General features: G+C 40.1%; 1 long non-coding RNA gene across 1 annotated transcript; it reads right to left on the bottom strand.

The window, feature by feature from the left end:
• Nucleotides 1–365: 365 nt before the first annotated feature.
• Nucleotides 366–18,203, bottom strand: LOC107311721. Its single transcript, XR_004306841.1, has 4 exons — nucleotides 16,504–18,203; nucleotides 15,977–16,132; nucleotides 15,569–15,747; nucleotides 366–10,167 (listed from the first exon to the last, which is right to left on the bottom strand). It is a non-coding gene; the product is annotated as an uncharacterized LOC107311721 (long non-coding RNA).
• Nucleotides 18,204–19,049: the final 846 nt, after the last annotated feature.

The following is a 19,049-nucleotide window of genomic DNA, read 5'->3' as shown; positions in this document are numbered from 1 at the left end:
TAAGCACTACAGGAGTTTGGGTGTAATCTTGTCATTTTAATTTATTGAAATTTTTAGGAGCCCATTTCCATCACTATTAACAAAAAGGAAGAAGGGAATTCATGTCAGAAACATCTTTTTTGGTGGTCTAACTGCTATTTGTGTATGATTGCACAATGATACGAACCCCTCTGACATATGAAAGCGTTTTGAAGTTTACACAAAGAAAATTCACACATACAATTTCCCCCTCCAAAATGAGATTCAAATCAAATATAAACAAGAAGCATATCACCAGAGAAAGTTTCAGCCCAAATATGCAAGATAAAATTTCATGCTCAGTGAGCAACAAATGTTAGGAAGTTTTCAAATTATTTTGTTTTCTCTTTTTTTGCACTGAAGATGTTGCCAAATAACCATTGTCTTTAATGGCTCCGTGCTTTAAAGAGGAATATGCAGTTTTAATGGCAGCCCTCCTGCTGTTTCACTGCCTTTGACTATTAAAGACAGTTTGTGCTATTAACATGGTGCTTGGCAAAGTGATTGCCTCAGCTTTTGTTTACGACCAAGTAAACCTGCTACTTTGTGAGCACGGTAGAGGAATACATTTCAGCAATTTTGCTTTTGCTGAGTGAGAAATTATGATGGATATTTTTCTCAGGGTTTTGTTTTTAAAGGGCCATTTTTGCAACGTGTTGGCTACTTTTCAAAGTGTCGGCAGCACGCATTAGGCAACGTCTTAAAGGTCTTTTCTTAAAGGTCATTTTCTCTTAGCTGGTGTTTGCTGCTGACAGTGATATAGCCTCAGTGATATAGTCGTAAAACTCAAAAAATGAGTTTCTGATAATCTTTAGGAACCAGACGCTGAGAGTCCAGAAATCAACATAAGAGTCAGATATTCATGACTATATTCCAGCTGCCTTTCTGACAAACTATGTATTACAGATATTTTTAATTACAGTGGGTTACGGAAAGCCCACAAATGAATAGAGTAATAAGCATTAACTATACTAAATCTCATAAAGAATGAAGAACTCTTGAAAGAATGATTTTCACTCAGTTATTGCTTGTTAGAAGAATAATATGGACGTGATTGTTTTTATTTAGCACTGAACATATATATTGCAAAAATTATAAGCTGCTGCAGGCTCAGTTCCAGCTTGCCAGGTGTTGTAGAAACCAAGTGATAATGGCTCTTCCTGTAGACACTTATTTGAGTCTCTACTTTGGGAGTTTATAATCACCGCTTTTGGATCGTGTCTGTGTTGTGCAAATATGACCATGCACTTATCCATAAGGGTGGAAGTTTCCACAACTTTCAAGCTCAGGATGGCAGAAACTGATGTCTGTGGTTTACCATCCCATCAGTCTTTTCAATCTCCCATTACGTTTTTTCACACATCCATGTTGGTTTGGGGTGTTTTTAATCATCTCTGTTTGCTCCAAAGTAAACTCCATAGGATATCTGTTTTGTTCTCCCACTCTGCCGATGCTGCAGTCCCACCTCTGTCTCTTCCAACTTCTAGATAGAACATTTAAAATACAAAAACCTGCCTCCCACTGTGGTACTGCCAGCAGTGCTTGCGGTGCTTTTCGTAAGCACCATTCTCCTGGACAGGTAATATTAACTCAGCAAGACACTGAATTATATTGTGATGCTGACTTCCAGTCACCATAGACAGGTTTAAATCATTGATGAAGAACAATTACAATGAGTAATACACTCCCCGTCCAGCCCATTTCATTATCCTCACATATTGTGATAGCAGCAATTTACATTTCCATCGCATTGTTCACAGCCAGAGAGGCACAACATAGATCTTGAGCAGAAGCTCAGGAGTCCACATCTGTAGGGGATGGATGTCCCAGTGCTCTTTATGCCCCAGCCTCCTGCTCACATTGCTGGAGCACCTCCTTCCAGTGGTGCTCCAGCCTCCACTGCCCCTCTTACCCAGGGCAGACCCAAGCCTGAGGTCACTCCCTCAGAAATATAGATGGGTGCACACCAAGTCCTCAACACTAGCTGCCTTGCTGCTGCAGATTTGCTCCTACTCAACCATACTGCTTGCATAGCCTTAGTTCTGGAAATACAGGGAAAATATACAAGGGCACTATTTCTCAGATGTCTGTTCCCTTTTTGTCAGAAGAGTCTTTCCAGCTCTGAAAACTTGTCCAAGTTTAAAAGGCATAGACTAATTATTATCATTTTTTGTTTGTTTGTTTTAATAGGGGATTTAATGTGACTCAAACTATGAGGAGAACTGATAAGAGAAAAAGAATACAGGCAGAAAAACAGCTCTCAGTTCTGAATAAATAACCCCAGCCAGCAAAAAGCTTGTGCAGAAGGAGAGGAAAAAAAAAAAAACAAACAACAAAAAACAACAGCATTTCAGTGCAGATCCAAAACAAGAGCTGCACCAGGGAGCAAGAATGTAACCACAAATGAAATCCATTCCTAGGGCACTTGACCTTTACTGGGTATTATTAACCAAGAAGCAAAAGAACCTGGATAAATGCTAGGTCCAATTTGTTCATTTTCTGTGCTAGCAGTGGTTATAAGTCTTTAAAGTCATCCCCTCAGAGCAAGTTTATTCCTTACATGGCTCTACTGCATCTCTTCTCCCAAGCAGGCAATAATATTTACAATGAGGGGCTCCCCAGGGAGATTCATGCAAATCTCCTTGTCCAAGGGAAACTCTCCAGTGGTGCCTGAAATGAGGTATTGGAGATGAAGACTTTGTGGTTCCCTCCTCCCAGACTCCAACAAAATCTCTCTGAGGTACACCTCACTCTGAAGCAAGTAGCAAATGTAAGAGAAGTGCAGTACATCTGTCACCAGACTCAACAGCGAGGGAAGAGATTTGCTCTGCATGTTCAAGTGCAGAGATAATATCCCAGCGGTTGTGCTCCCTGCTGGAAACTTCTAACACTTCTTACAAGCAAAACAGTGATGGGATTTCTGCTCACTTGATGTCTTCCTTTCCCAGGGCCACTGTGCTCCGTTATTCCCAACCACCAGGCCACGTTTTACAGCCTAGTTACAAGGGCAGTTGTGTTATTTCTTAGTGCCACCAAGTGGAGAAATTCAACACTACTGTTTTCAATCATCACTCGACCAGTCAACTCTGGTGCCAGAAGAGCAAAAAAGTCATTTAGACAAAGATTTTGCAAAAAAAAATAAAAATTAATGTTATCTATTTTGATGTCAAATAGGGAACAATTTCACAACAGAGCAAACCTTAAACTATGTATAAATCTGTGCGTCTCTATTCAGAGTAGCAACAAGTATACGCTAAAAACTAAGGAAAGGAGAAAGAGGGCTTAACCAGTTAATTAAATTTAAGACTATCTGATTTCAATGTCTTGCTCAACAAGCACGGTTTGCTGAGCTGGAGCCAACAATACTGGTAACTAATTCAGAATCACTGAGTGGAAGCTGAGATTTCCAATAGGTTGATGCCACTTTCCATTATAATTTAATGGGAAGAAAAATTTTCACCTCTTCCTGGTACAATGTAATTATGAAAAAGTTCAGTTCAGTTCCTTATTAAACCTTGGCAGCAGTATCATGAGTCAATCACTGAACTCTTTTTGTAAGCATCTGAACTTTACCAGGCACCAGGAAAGTCAACAAGGGAAATGTTAAATACAACAGTATCATGTATTCATCTGAATCAAGTATTTTCACAACTTTTTCAGATTTATGTTGACTTTGCCTGTAAATAGAGACAGTGGTACAGATCATAGTGCCCCATCATATATAATTTTCCATTCGATCTACACAGAAATAAACACAGATGTGTCTCTGGAACAGGAATTTACATCTGGTTTACTGGATATTAGGAAGAATTTATTTTCTCATCTTTTCCAGTCTTAATTGATTCTACTTTGCAGATAAGACTGCCTGGAGTATGAAACAGTAGCATGCATTCTTTAAAAAAAGAGAGAAATGATAGCTTTTTAGTGCAGGAGCATTACAGCTATCCAGATAAATGAAAATGTTATAAGGATCGTAGGATGAATTTACTAATGCAAATAGGGCAATGAAGTTTTTCTCTATTGGAAGTGCCTAAGCAACCTTGAATAATCCATTTTGAGAAAAAGAGAGCAATGCAACCAGCCTATCTACAGCTGGAGTAATGGCTGGAATGTGGGTGCACACAGGTAGCCTGTCCTCAGAGGAAAAAATGGCTTTTGCTCATTTCAGAGCAATCTGAGCAAGTTTTTTTCTCAAAGCCATTCTTCCTGTGAAGTCTTGGAAAAACTCATGTTTATTCCGTTTATTCAGAGAGCAGCTCATTATTTACAAATAGTGGTATAAAATGAAAGCTAAAAATATGTTAACTATCTTCCTATATATAGCAATAAAATGCACATCATATGCAGACCACACAGGAGCATCATCTAGGGGTCAATAACTGCACTTAGGGCAGCCCAAGCACTTCCCACAGCTCCTGATGTGAGGGTGAGGGTCATCCCAGGCTTTGAGTGGTTTGGCTGTGGCTGGCAAATACGTCAGTAGGGGATAGTTGTCCTGGCTGCCCCAGAGCTCAGCAATGGGTGCTTCTCTGCAGCTTCCCCTGGGTCTCTAGGACATTTCTCTTCTCCCAGTCCTTTGGGACTATGCATGACTCATTCCAAGTGGATCGCACAGCTATACTGCCAAGCTCAGGCACTGCACAAGCCTTACTGCTACAGCCCTGTGCTGGTTACAGCCTTTAAACAGCTGGACAGTATGCAGAGCAGCAAGCAGTTGAGCCATCCCAAACTGACAGACCTCATCAATGCCACCATTTTTATTAGGCTAGGCTTGAAGAGTGTTTAGACACTCACTATTAAGAGATTAAACCATATGGTTAATGTGAAAACATGGTAAAGGCATAATCTCGGGAGAAATAAATAAGATATTTGAGTTTAAGAAAGGACACATTAACATTAGAAGCAGCTCATTATATTTTATAGGAATTTAGTCAAGAATTGCATGAGTAATCCTGTGTTTACATACTCGGTCTAGCATTAGATATTTTCCAGTAAATTGATGGTAGGAACAAACCTTCCCAGATTTGCAGCAGTGAAACATAACAGATAGAGAATGTATCCTCCTTTGCCTGTTACTCCAGTAGTGACACAAGAAATAAACAAAATCCAGGGCCTAGACTGTAGAAGGGTTAAAGAAATGCTGAATTAAGGTAAGTAAGAAACTGTTACGTCCTCAATAACCTACATGGAATTCATCTATCTAGTATTCAATCTGTTCTAGATTAAAAGATCCATTGTAATTACATAGCAGCCTCTCACATTACCCAAACAGGTATCCTCCTACCCTCTTCTTCCTGCATCCATCATGTGCCTTTATAAACTCTTCAGACTTATCCTGTGGAAATTTTCCAACTGAAGTGCAATCTATTTAGCTAAATGTCTGCTAACCTGACAGCTCCTTCCAATTAGTCCTTCCTATTTAAGCACACGCCCTGTCTGCTACCGCAGGAACATTCAATTAAGATGAAGAAAAAAAGTGCAGTAGACAAGTTTGACACTAATATAAATAAATGAGTGTATTTTCTTCATGCACAAAGATATCACAGTTCAGATTTCTATCGAGCTTTCACCTCAAGGGGATTTAAGTACAGATAAACTTGCACAATGCCTGTTTGGAGTAAGTAAAGGAAAAGTGGCATTAAGAAAAAGCAAAAATGTCTTCAAACACCATGCAAATTCATGCAGATCACTAGGATAATGAAATTAAGAATGATTTAAATGCCATTCTAACTGCTTTTCTTATACCGATACTGGTGTAAAGATAGACAACTAAACTGATAACTTTCTTCCTCAGAAAGCAGTCTTCTGCAAAATCAGAGAGGTGTAGCCTGCTCTCCTTCTTGTCTTTTATTTCCTTGCATGCCAGTCTCTCACCCTCTTCTAAAGGTACCAGCCGGCTTCTCTCTCAGGCAGCCCAAGAGACAACACAGTCATGCTGAACCTGCAGCAGTCTGCCCTCAGATAGCATTTGGACAGAACTGCAGGGGTTGGAAGGGACCTGGAGAGATCACTGAGTTCAGTTCCCTTGCTACAGCAGGTACCCTACAATCACCACCTCCATTTCAGATATGGGAGAGGGCATCTCTCAATGGAATCTTATCTCATTTTTCATTCAGTGAAATGATACAGGTGAGAGGAAAAAAACCCACATTTTTCTCACAGCCTTCAAGATGTGTAAAATACGAGGCAGTATAACAAAGCACATGGAAATGTTGTAAACCATACCTCCTTGTATGATAGAGTGTCTGTAAGGTAGTTAAATATTGCCATGATTTGTCTGTTAAAAAATGCTTGGATTTCTTCTGCTGAAGTTTTACTTCCCAGTGTGAAGCATTTGCTTCGCATCAAGAGCCATGGTTTACTAGCACACAGTTCATCAGCAGAGGGGCCAGTCCCTCCAGCAGAAGTAATTATAACCATTTCCAAGAAGGCTGGTTGTGGTTCCTGTTAATTAGGACCCAGTTGGTGACAGATGCTCACAGATGTTCCTCAGGGACAAGGCTTGTAACATGAACTATTATTCCTGTAAAGGCAACGGGCGGCTGTTCAGACCTTAGCCCAGTAAACCACACTTCTACTTTAAGATTATCAGGAACATCCAGAACATTAGAAGGTGGCCAGGTACTTCCACGTTTTCTCCATAGGAAGGCATGAGTGGAACAGGAAAATATTGTCTATATGCAAGTAAAAGAAACTATTAAATTTTCTGTATATAATACTGTATCCTAACCTAACATGTCAAAAACTGCAAGAAATTGAAGATGCTTGCATGAAACACTAAGTCATGGAAATGGGCATTTTAATAGCTTCAGAGCAAATCATGTGCGTTCTGATTTAAATCAAGCATTGGCCTGCATTTTATAAACAAGCACATTGGTTGCGCTTTATTGCCATATGCTTACTTAGCTAATTATATCAAAATCTACTTAAGCATTTATAAGGAAATGGACTGCAGGCTGCTGAGCATCATGATAACACATAGAGCAAGAGTTAAATTCTATTCTGTTTATCCAGGCAAGTAACAGAAAACATCTTGAAAATGCCAAAGTCAGAATAAAATTTAATTGGAGAAAGAAAAAAAAGCAGAAAACCAGGGAAACAGTGAGGTTCACAAGCTCTCTGTGAACTGAAATATGCTAACAGTGTTTGGAAGAGTTTCCAACACATAAAAAAGGCAAAAATTATGACAAACAACTGCCCTTGAGTGTTAGGAAACAAAAGAAGAAGACCTGTATTCAGGGCTACAATTCATGTCCTGAGTAATTTGCTTTGCTTTCAGCAAAAATGGGAATTCAGCCAAGGAAATGCATTTGACCTCCCTGTTAAGCCTGCAGATAATCTGGTTTTCAGAAGGGTTTAGTCGTAAAGGGCTCCCAACACACCTTAAGCATTTGTGGTTCTCAAATAGCTGTCGTCCCTTTCCAATATCAAGGCCAGGAGATGAACAGCTGGAGAAAAACACAATTTCCAGCAATGACACACACTGTCTGATAGCACACATCAGCTAATATCAGGGAGGAAATTTTAGCTCAGTCATTTACAACCATGAGAAAACGCTGCCTGCCTCCTGCATTAGCCTTGACAAACAGGCATTGGGCCCCTCAGTACACGAAAGTCATTGAGATCCTGAAGCGTGTTCAGTGAAGGGCAATGGATCTGGAGCACAGTGTTATGAGGAGCAGCTGAGGGAGCTGGGATTGTTTAGTCTGGAGGAGGTTCAAGGGTGACCCAATAGCTCCCTATATTCTCCTGAAAGGAGGCTGTGGCAAAGTGGGCATTGCTCTCTTCTCCCAGATAACAGTGATATGTGTGTGAGAGTGAGAATGGCCTTAATTTTCACCAGGGGAGATTCAGGTTGGCCGTTAGGAAAACCAAGAAGTAGACACATCAGCCTACCTCACACTTCACACAGAATTTTGACTAAGTCAGTAGTGGAAGGAAGGGAGGGTTTTTGGCTTAGTGTGATTACTTGAGCTGCTGTCCCACCATAGTCACACACCTGTGTATGCATGAAGTTGCACTGGGTGCATTTTATAGAAAACCTGAACTATCGTATTTGTGGGGGTTTTTTTGTTTGTTTGTTTGTTTTTTGGTTTTTGGTTTTTTTTTTTCCTAGCTGAGCTCTGCTGTCCAGGCACCTGCACACATGGAAGCAGCTTAAATTGCATTTTTCTTCATGTCATTTAAATAATTTAGAAACTGTGAGCAGAGAGAGCGAATATTAAGCAGTTTGAAGGCTTCCTAAGAATTCCTGAGAGAGAATTAGAGGATACTGCCTGCAATCAAAGTGGAACTGGCTCTTCTCCTTTGTCAAACTCAGAGGAGGTACCATGTGAGAACAAACATTCCGATAACAAAATATTTAACATAACAACACTTTCCTTGAAAACCTTTTTCTTTCCTTCCACATGTACAAAAAGGAAGACCATGTCTTGTATTATAAACTGTTTTCCCATACTTCTCTTTCTATACTAATCACACATAAGAAACTACATGTTGTAGAGGTTGCTATAGCAACAGAATATATATATATATATATTTTACAATAGTAGCTGTTCTTTTCCCAGGTACATCAGCAGGTCATAGTTTAGCCTTTGAAATTAAGCTTCTTGTCTTTATGTAGCTACATACCCAGAGTAAGAAATGGTATCTACACTTAGTTTTCACAAATTATGATGCCTTGACTCCAACTAGCAAACAGAGAAAATAGCACACGAATTTTAGTGGCAGAGAGCACATTAGTGTGCCTGAATGCTTCATAAGCTCTGAAGTATGCATCCACATATGCCTTTCCTACCTTTAGGTATTTATTACTCATTTCACAGCAGACAGGGAGAAGACAGAAGCACACAGAGGGTAAGTGCCTTGCCACAGTCGTACAGAAGGGCTGTGGCTAAGTGGATTGTGAGATGAAGTGGCGCAGTTATGAGGCTTTTGTCCTCTCTGCCATACCATTTTGTGAACACCACTGAGGCGGAAAGGATTATTTGTGTTCATCTTGATCTCCCCTCCGAACTATGCTGAAGTTCAAATGAACTTCCTTTCCTGCTAATTCACTTCATTGCTCCTTTAGCACCCAGGGCTTGATCATAAGCACCAAGTCTTTTCTTTATCATTCATTTTAGACACTCCCATCAGTGCAATCCATCCCCATGTCCACCATCACCACAGCTTGGTTCTTCATCCTTTCATACTTCCTCAGACTCACTTCTCCACTCAAGTATGTTTTGTCTCCATTTCCACCTTCAAAACATTTTCTGAGCAATTCCTTTTTGCCTAAGATTTTACTCACCAGTAAGGCTTTTTTTCATCTTTCACCTCAATCTGTTATTTTGTCCCGATTCACACAGTATCCTTTTAGGACAAAGAGCATTTCAAGTTGCATTTGATAACAGCAGCACACATTTATGCCACTGGAACAACACAAAAGCATATACAATCCAGATATCATCATTCTTGTTTGCGAGGATGGGTGAAGAAGACAGTTATCTCACAACTCAAAAAGACTATTCTTCTTCCTCCATTATTTTATTGTGCACTTAGGCTATTATTCATACTAGGACTTTAGCTTGTAAAATAATGCAATCTTTCTGTCAAATCAATCCCTAGGAGGCAAGTGGCCCAAATTCTGTTTGTTCTACACTGCTGGTTTCCCAGAGCCTGGAAAAAAATACAGACAAAGCCCAACAACTAGAATGCAAAGCAAACAGAGCTGGTCCAGCAGGAGGGAGGAAGATTTCCCCAGCCTGAGAACAGTGTCAAATCAGTTCTCCTGGAGAATATCCTATAGGAGGCACAACTCTGCTAGGATCTACTCAGCCTAGCCCAGAGAACTGAATCCACCATCTTGCTCTGGTTTTAACTGGCTTGCCTGTTTAAAAAAACCTTTTCCCAAGCTGCTGATATAACATGAGTAGAGGGGGCTTCAAGGCAACCTGCTGTGTGCCCTGTGGAATATCTGGTTTGGAACAGTAACTCTCCAGGTTACAGTCTTCCAGCTGTGAAGAATGCAGGTCTTAATGAAGTGCTTGTTTGGCCTCCCACAGACCTTTCGCAAAGCTGAGACTTTTTTTTTTCCAGTGAAGTGGTCACATCAAGGCACCAAGCAGGCTCAGGCCAGTTGCTGAATTTCAGTTCTCCTTGTCTTCCCTAAAAACCACAGCAAGATCAATCAAACACCCAGGAGAGGCAGGACAGATCTTGAAGTATATGGATTCTATTTTATGGGCTATCAGAGCAGTTACTTTCACATTAACATTTTCACCATGAATAGCCACTCTAATTTAACTTGGTTGCTCTTCTGTAATTCAATGAGAGATCACTTACTCAGCAGAACAAGGCACTGGAGCAGCAAGTAAATAAAGTTGACAGGTTCTGCTGCTGTCACGTTATTTCTGTTTTGTCATGCTGAATGTGTCACCAGGGAGCAAGGATTACTTTAATTACCAACTGCTTTAATTTCAAATAGTTATGGAAAATTGTGGATCACGTTAATTTACTTTGGCAGCATGACAATGGGATTGCTTTCAGTCCTTGCTGGTGGCACTGGGAGGCTGGTGGGGAGGGAGGGAGGGTGGAAGAAAGGCACTTTCAAGTGTTTCAGTTTCAGAGGAGGTGTTGCCATTCAAAAGAAAGTATATGACAGGTTCCAAAATGCTGTTAAGCTGGAAATGAGTTGAGCATGCTGAGGTAGTCTATCAGAATTTCTACACTGATTATTAGCAATCCAGAAATGTTCATTATCTTCCATTTCAGCAGATTGGAACTGAAGCACCTGGTGGGAAAGGCTTGTTCCTTTGACTTCTGCCTTTCCATATGTCATTTTGACCTTTCAAAAGTCTCTGTGGGTTAATTTGGAAGGCATGCCCAGCCCTAAACCAGACACCTGGAAATACCTTGGAAAGGTATAACTAGAAATGCAGTGATCATAGCCCTTTTAAGACTTTTGAATTTGATACCCTCCCCGAGACAAGATACTGAGTCTGGATGTGACTCAATACACCATGCTGGGCTGCACACCTCTCATTTCCTCCATCTCTGTTTTAAGGTCAGGGGAACTTGTAATCACAGGTAGTTTTGGACACCTTTTATTTGGTAGCAGAACTTCATGCCTCCTCTGTACTCTTTGGTGCCCAAAGTTAAACACTAATTGTTTCATCCCCAGCATACTGAAAAAAGAAATAAGTTAGTTTTGATTTTAAAAAAATTTAAGCTCTGTTGATCTCAGCAATCCACTCTCCAGTTCAGACTCATGGACAACTGAATCAGCTCAAGTGGGAAAACTATGGAGAAATGATGGAGGATCACAAATTCTTAACTGCATTTCTGTGCTCAAGATAATGCATGAAGAGCTGTATTATACCCACAAAATGCAAGTAGAATCTCTAGAGATTACAGAGCTTTCAGTGCCTTTTTTGATTGATAAAATCAATTAAAAAAAAATGCAAACGAGTCAAGTCACTAATAAGGCAGTTTCTTCTATTTTGGACCTTAAAGAGATAACATAAGTGCAAATTTCACCCTTATAATTCCTTTGAATTAATGAATATTTCCAACTAATTCAAACATACACTGAAATTCCTTGTGACTAAGGGAGTATCAGCCACCAGAAGCACTCTATCTTGTTGTTCCTGTCTGGAAATGGGAATACATGAAGCCCTGTGTTAATAGCTGTCCTAGGACTTTAGTCACAACACCTCAGACTAGGACACGGACTGCCTGATCCCCTCTACCTTTGTAACAGAAGCACTCTTCTGCTCATACTGAGTTCAGTAGGATCCAGAAGAGACTCTACTGTCTCTAAGATCTGACCTCAAAAGCAGTGAGTGACATGAGTGGTGAAAGGAATCACCAGTATCATTAGCTGTGATCAAGGTTGCCCTGATCACAGGGTGTGCCAATGATGCTCCTGAATGCCTCAGTGAAACAGGACAAAACAAGAGGAAGATATATGACTTCCTTTTAGGGTAACAGGGTCACTCTTTACACTCAGTTCAAGTAAGTTTGTCTTATTCTTTCCAGTTCCTTTTCTAGATGCCTGCATATCATTTTCACTTCCTTCAGAGGATTACATGTCTCAGGGACAATTGCTGTTTTTGCTGAGTGAACATAGAGTGATTAGAGCAGTGGTGTAGGCAGCCTCTCACTGTGAAGAAGTGGACAGCCTGCATGCTGCCCCACTGTCAACTGCCAGCTTTGATGAAACCTGAATGAAGCAGTGGTGGTTTCAGTGCTTTGGCAGATGGTATGTAATTGGTTGTGCATTCCTAGTCCTTTCCTTAGGGAGAGGAAAAGTGTTAAGTGAAATCTCTGGAAGGAATGGGGATGATTCTCCTCTGAGAGGCAAGCAAGCTGCACAAAGGCCTGAGACAGCCATAAAGGTGGGAACAGCAAGGCAGTGGAAGGGGAGACTTTAGCAAAGAAGTTGCTGAAAAGGGGCAGAGATAAGAGGTCAGCTTAGAGGTCACAGAGATCATCTTGGAACACAGAATATATAGAGTTTACTGCAACTCAGAAACCTACTGAGCTGGCTGAAATCAAAGAAGGGATCAGTCCTCCCAGAGGCAAAGAGGTTTATGAACCTTTTCTTTCTGTTACCTCTTCCCCAGTTAAGAAGGTATTCTCTACATATAGTGTTAACAGTCATGCCTTGTTTTCTAATAGCACGTGGCTTTTTTAAGTTTGAAACCTTACTGGTCTTTTAGGGATGCTCACAGTGCAGTGCAGTTGCCATGTAGCGTGCTGGCCAACCGTTCCCAGATCTGCCCAAAACTGAACCCTTCAAGTGAACTGTGTCATTAATATTCACTGAATGCTGGCTTCACAGCATCTATGCGCTTCAGTAAAGCAGAACCTCCTGCCTCCCTGAGAGGGGGCACTTCAGAGGACAGTCCCTGGATACCTGGTAAGAATAGCAAGGACTGAAATGGGTACTCCCTTTGTGAAGACCAGGTCCACCCGTGCTCTCTGTGTCCCTGGACAGGAGCTGAAGCAATGGTGTGCCACACACACACTTGCTGCCAGCTGGCCCTGTTTTAGTGTGGGGACCATTGCATTTTTAAAGTGTACCAAAAAATAAAAAAGGGCCTTTTATCTCATAATGCCTTCAAAACTTCTCATTTCAGAATGGGCACAGTGGCATTTACTTCTGCTCCACAGTTATGGAAGTTTCACTGTTGGCTGGTTTCTTTCTTTCGTTCTTAAACTGTTACTGTAAGGACAAAGATCATGTTTGTTTTCCATAGTTTTTGTTTGTTTGTTTCGAAAGCAGAAATAAATAAATGTATGATCAAGACTCTCTCAGAAATGATAACAAAATGCATTTCAGAAAACACATTTACATTTCAAGGTGCCTCTCTACAGAGGAAAAGTTCTCCTGAGATTTCAAAACCAGAGGCCATGTGATTTTGATAATAGCAAATGACACAAGCACAAGCCATAGGTATGCTTAATATTTTCTATTTAGTTTCTGAGACAGCTTTCAAGTCTGGTTGTTCCTTTATTTTCATTCCTCAGGATAGCTTTGGGCAGTCATGAATGTAAATTGAACTCTAAATTCCAAGGAAACCAGTTGGAATTGGTAACCTATCGCAGTACTCTCACTAGATGCAAGGGTGGAGAGCAAGGAAATGTTATGTCACATATTCGGTGTTATTCCCTATATCTATTGTCTTTCGAAGATTTTTCAATATTATGTCAACCAGAAACACATCCCTAGAAAGCAATTATCTTTTAATAAGCACTGCAATATCTAAGCAATGCTCATTTTACATCTTTTTTACCCAAGCATCCAGATGCTCTTGCAAATAACAGCCCTAGAAATAATTCAATTTCAAGGGTGCCTTTTTATACTGATTGCCAGATACCACAGGGAAAACTGGATAACAAACAGGCTAAACAGCTGTGTGTATTTAATCCAAGAGCAACTTTTTTTTAGCACTGTGATTTCTGCTAATTTACTAATTTATTATAAAAGCCAGCTTAGAAGGTTGACATCTCAGTTTTGTCCGGTAGCCACAGCTTGTACTGAGATATCTTGAAAATAAGAAAGCAGCTTGAAACACAAAGCTGTACTGTGTACATCTGCTAAGATGAACAGCAGCTATAAGAGTGCTGCACTGGCCTGATGGGACAGCCCCCTCAGGCAGCTGGCTGGCAGCAGGAGCTTCTCCCCCCCTGCACTTGGCTGTGCTTGGCCCCACCTTGGAGACTGTGGCTGGACAGTGTACGTTCAAACTGTTTGTTCAGCCCTTCTTGTTGAGTCAACATACAGCTCTACAGACATAGGTCCAGTTCAGAACAGTTTTTGTAATACAAAGCTGTGGCAGTGTGCTCCCTCTGCCCCCAGCTTCCTCCTTCAGCCTGGTTGTAATTTCCAAGGCCTTGGGTACAGACAGTGATACCCCACTGACCTTGTTCAGAACTGGTAACTTCCACAATATTGTCTCAGTGCTCAAGGAACTGGCAGCAGACACTCAGTTCAACAGGTGCCAATTAAGCCTGCACTTAAATACTGTATCAGCTAATCATCTTACCCAATAAACAGTGACCAGCCAAGAGCTCTGTGCTGTATGGTAGCTGGCTGCAAGATAGGCTCTCCTCTTGAGGAAGGACATCTCTTGATGTTACACCTGCACCAAGATCCCTTACATCTTGGTGTCAGGATGCCTTGCTGATACAGATTCTTGGTTGACAAAGTTATAAGCTTTGTTAAGGTTCAGTCATAAACTGACTGTGCATGTATAACTCCTCAGACATATAAGTATTCATCAAGACTAGGAGTGAATTCAACTCCACCTACATTGCATACCTCCGTAGTTCAAGGAGTTTACAATGCAAGGGAATCCACATTGAACTGTTTGATTCAGTGGGAAGGTCTCCCAAATTATTGTGCTTATGCTGTAAATAATCAAATGACCCTTGCCATTTTAAATCTTAAACTGCTGCCTTCTTTATGACCAAGCTTTGCTAATGCATTATATTTAAGCAATATAATCCTGCTTCTCTCTTACAAGTGATGTGTATAGTATAGTTGAATCCATGCGACAAAAGCCCAGCAAGAGAGACCCCCTGTGGAAAAGCTCCCTTACAGGTATCAGTAGCATCACCCTCTGATTCAAGAACAGGTCTGGTATTGCTTTGAGACTATATTTGATCACATATTCACAGTAAACTGCCTGACTCACCTTGTCCATGTGCTAATGCTATGCTGAGAGCTTATTTAAGGTATAAGAGCAATCCCTAAAGCTTTCTAAATAGCCCTAGGCATTATAACCTGTTTGCCCAGAAGTAGGTAAAGAAAATTTGCAACCTGATCAATGCAATGAAGCAGTATTTCTATCCCTTTCATTATGTCTTATCTCCTTAATATTGATAAACCATATAAACCCCTGAAGTCACAATGCAGTACATTTCAAAGATATATTACATGCATTCTTATACATGGTGAAATTTGGCAAGTGAGCAAAGATTGTTTGGAAATGTGTACTGGGGAAAGAGCATCTTTATAAAGACAGGGCTCTACATTATTCATGAAAAAAGTTATTCTCACCAATTCAAGTATCCATTGCTATTTTTGGCACTCAATAGTGGCATCAGCACAATAAATTTCCTGTTTGCAGCTTTCAGAGCACAGTGTGAGACCCATCTCTTCCTTAAGACCGTCTCCTAATGGACTGATAAGGTCATCCAGACTGTTCTTGAGGTCTGATACTTTCTAAGCAGGATCCTCTGAAAGAGAGCAGAGTTATTACTCACATGTTACCCTCACATGCACTCTGCCAGACAGTGCCTCTGGCTCATACAGAGATTTACAGAGATGAGCCATATCATCTTCTATTGTAAATATGCCCAGATCTCCTGCCCTCATGCACAGAGCTCAACAATCTTCCATAGAGAAATGTATCTTAAAAGCTGAGAACCAAAGTGAAATGAGTGAGTAAATTAAGAGGAGTCTTACCCCACAGAAGAAAATCCGTGGAAGAGGATACTAGGGTATTTCTGGAATTTCCAGGAGTCCAGCTACCTTAGAAGCAGTGGGGGATGTAGTCATTTGTATAGCGTGGTGTCAGACATTTGTTGTCTCTATCCTATGCCAGGAAACCCAACAATCAGCCTGTGTAGGAGCAGGAAGAGCAAAATCACTGAAAAATGGGAGAGGTCAATGAATTGTCAGTTCAGAGGCAAGCAAAAGTATTGGGAACGTCCTTTCTTCAGCCATGTATTTTTCAGCAGACTAGGAACAATAAGCATCACTCTGACTCTTGTTTCATGATAGTATTTCAATGATTCTTTAAACTGGAATTGCTTTTCACATAATTATTCTGCCTTTTTGTCAGCCCACACTTCTAATACTGATTCAAATAAATAAATAAATGAATAGAAACTGGTTCAGCATTTAATGAGAAATTATTGCTGCGAGTACAAATGTAATAAAGTATTCATAGTAATAAATATAGTTTTAAAGTCTTTATTGTATAGTCTTACCAAGGCATGTGATTTCAAGGACTAACTTTCCAGATAGTTTGTCATCCACCGAATCAGAGAATGGAGGAAGGAGTTCGTCTCTTGGGTAGAGAAACTCATAGAACCAATTAGATCTCCTTTTAGGAGCAGACTATTTTCCTTTAATTGCAGACTTTTTAGTAGAGCAGATCTCTGCAGGCCCATGATTTATGTTGAGCTGATGAGCTTCAGCTCTCTGCAGTCATGAAAAAATTAAAGGGATTATTCACTGATTCAGGAAGCATCCATCTAATAGCTACTTATTAAACCAAATGAATCTCTTTTATATGACAAACTTTAGTCCTTGACCACTTAATTATGTGTGAATAACCCTGCTTACTCTTCAGGAGATGTACCAAAAGAATGAGCTATCCTACGCACAGTGGCTAACATCAGTCTGAGGCAAAGAACATTAATTAAGCACTGAGAATACTATTTCTTTCTTCACATGTAACAAATGGAAAGGTGACAGGTGAGAAAGTTACATTATTGCTAAACAGACTTGTATTTCCTTTTAAAGCTATCTATTAATAATATTTATAAAGTGTCAGTGACAACACTTTTTTTATTCATTAAACTCTACTTTTATTACAGTAATTCTTGGAGTCTCAACCACAGGGCAAGAGTATTTAACACCTTGCGAGTCTTTAACAGCTCATCCCAGAAATCTATCTATATGTGAAGTAAGGTAATTTGGAGGCAAAGAAATGAGACTTTGTCAAAGTACAGAAATGGTGAGGAAGTGTTAGAAATGCATGATGAGGACAAAGGTATGAAACTTCATCATTCAAGTCCTGATGTTAGTTACAAGGCTAATATCCAGCACTGCAATGACACAGAGAAATTGTAAGGATGAAGCAACTGTTACAGCACACATCATTCCTAGCTCTTCAAATGACTTCTGGATCAAAGTTCCTATTTTCCACTTGTATTTTCCAATGAAGAAGAAAGTCTAATTAAATCCCACCAGAACACACACTTACTCTTAAGTTGCAGTAAAGGAAGCTAGGAGGTCACAGCCAAGAATAGGGAATTAGCACACAAACTCAGAAGTGACCTGCACCATGGAGATTTTTAGCAGAACATCTATAGATTGTTCCCCATCTTCTCATAAGATCCCTGATGTTGCCCTCTGATGTTCATAAATCTGAGTTATGGACAAACACTCACAACCATTTAGAAATCAGCAATTGTTATGAAAGCATGAGGAAGTACCCAGGACAGCCCAGCAGCAGCTTTTTCCTTATCAAAGGTAAAAAATGTGATAAATATTTCATGCCATTTGATAAATAATTTCTATATTTTTTAAGAGACATACTGACCAGTATATTGCCTTAGGAAGTAATGGTAAGTTCCCTTAAATTTTCAGCCTAGTCTATAAGCATAAGGAAATGAAAGATCAATGCAAGTAGCTACAGCCAGATTCAAACTAATGTATTTGACAGAGCATATTAGATGTCAATATCCAGAAACAGTCTTGTACACAGATGCACAGAAATGAGAGGTTGTCAATACAGAAAAGAGAATCTGCTTCTGCTGAATTCATAGATTTATGATCTACTCAGAATAAATTGAATAAATTCAGATCTGGAGCTAAAGTCCAGAGAAGGTCACAAAGATGCTCAGAGTGCTGGAGCATCTGAAGACAGATATTAGGGGGAACTTTTTCACTCAGAGAGCAGTGAGGCCCTGGCATAGTCTGCCTAGAGAAGCTGTGGTGCCCCATCCTTGGAGGGACTCAAGGCCAGACTGGATGGGCGCTGGGCAGTCTGAGCTGGTGGGTGGCAGCCCTGCCCATGGCAGGGGGTTGGGATTGCTTGGGCTTTAAAGTCCCTTTCAACCCAAGCATGGGATTTACTCCAACTAAATAAATGCAGCTACTTTGGATTCCTTTGAACTTGATCAAGGGCCAAACAGCTGAAATTTTATCTGTATTGAATTTTCAGGGGAAGAGAAACTCTATTTCATTGCAGGGGATAGATAGTGGCTTCTAAATCTCACCAGCCATGAAAGTAGTATAACAAACAAATCTTTTTTGGATGGAACGTAGGGAGGAAACATAAGGAGAAAACTAACTTTAAATTACAAGCACTGAAGATTAAATTCTTAGCATGGTGCAAATAGAGGATTATTCACAGCACTAGTAAAAAAGTACTGGCAGGAGCCCTTGTGAATATAAGTTCCTAAACTTAGTTTAATAATAAAATACTCTGGAAAGCAAAGGCAACAATTTTTTTATTACTAAAAATGCCACTTGAATGCCTGTCAGTTTCCATAGTTAAACAATTGGGGTGCTTTTAAATATAACATGCGGTAGAAAAGAATAATTTTTTGACATGCTTGGGCAGAGTAGAACTATTAATAGAGTAGAAAGAATTCCTGAATGGGTACACAGTAATAGAAAACTGCCAGGAGCCTTGAAAACACATTAAAAGCCTGCTTATTTTTCCTGTAGATAAAGTCAATTTTGTTCAGAGAACAGATTGGTCTGCTCTGTCGTCTAATTTACAAGTAAATAATATTTTATA

This window comes from Coturnix japonica, chromosome 3 (assembly GCF_001577835.2).
Source record: "Coturnix japonica isolate 7356 chromosome 3, Coturnix japonica 2.1, whole genome shotgun sequence".
NCBI lineage: Eukaryota > Metazoa > Chordata > Aves > Galliformes > Phasianidae > Coturnix > Coturnix japonica.
The sequence above is the reverse complement of the archived record's forward strand: the minus strand, read 5'-3'. Positions and strand labels throughout refer to the sequence as shown.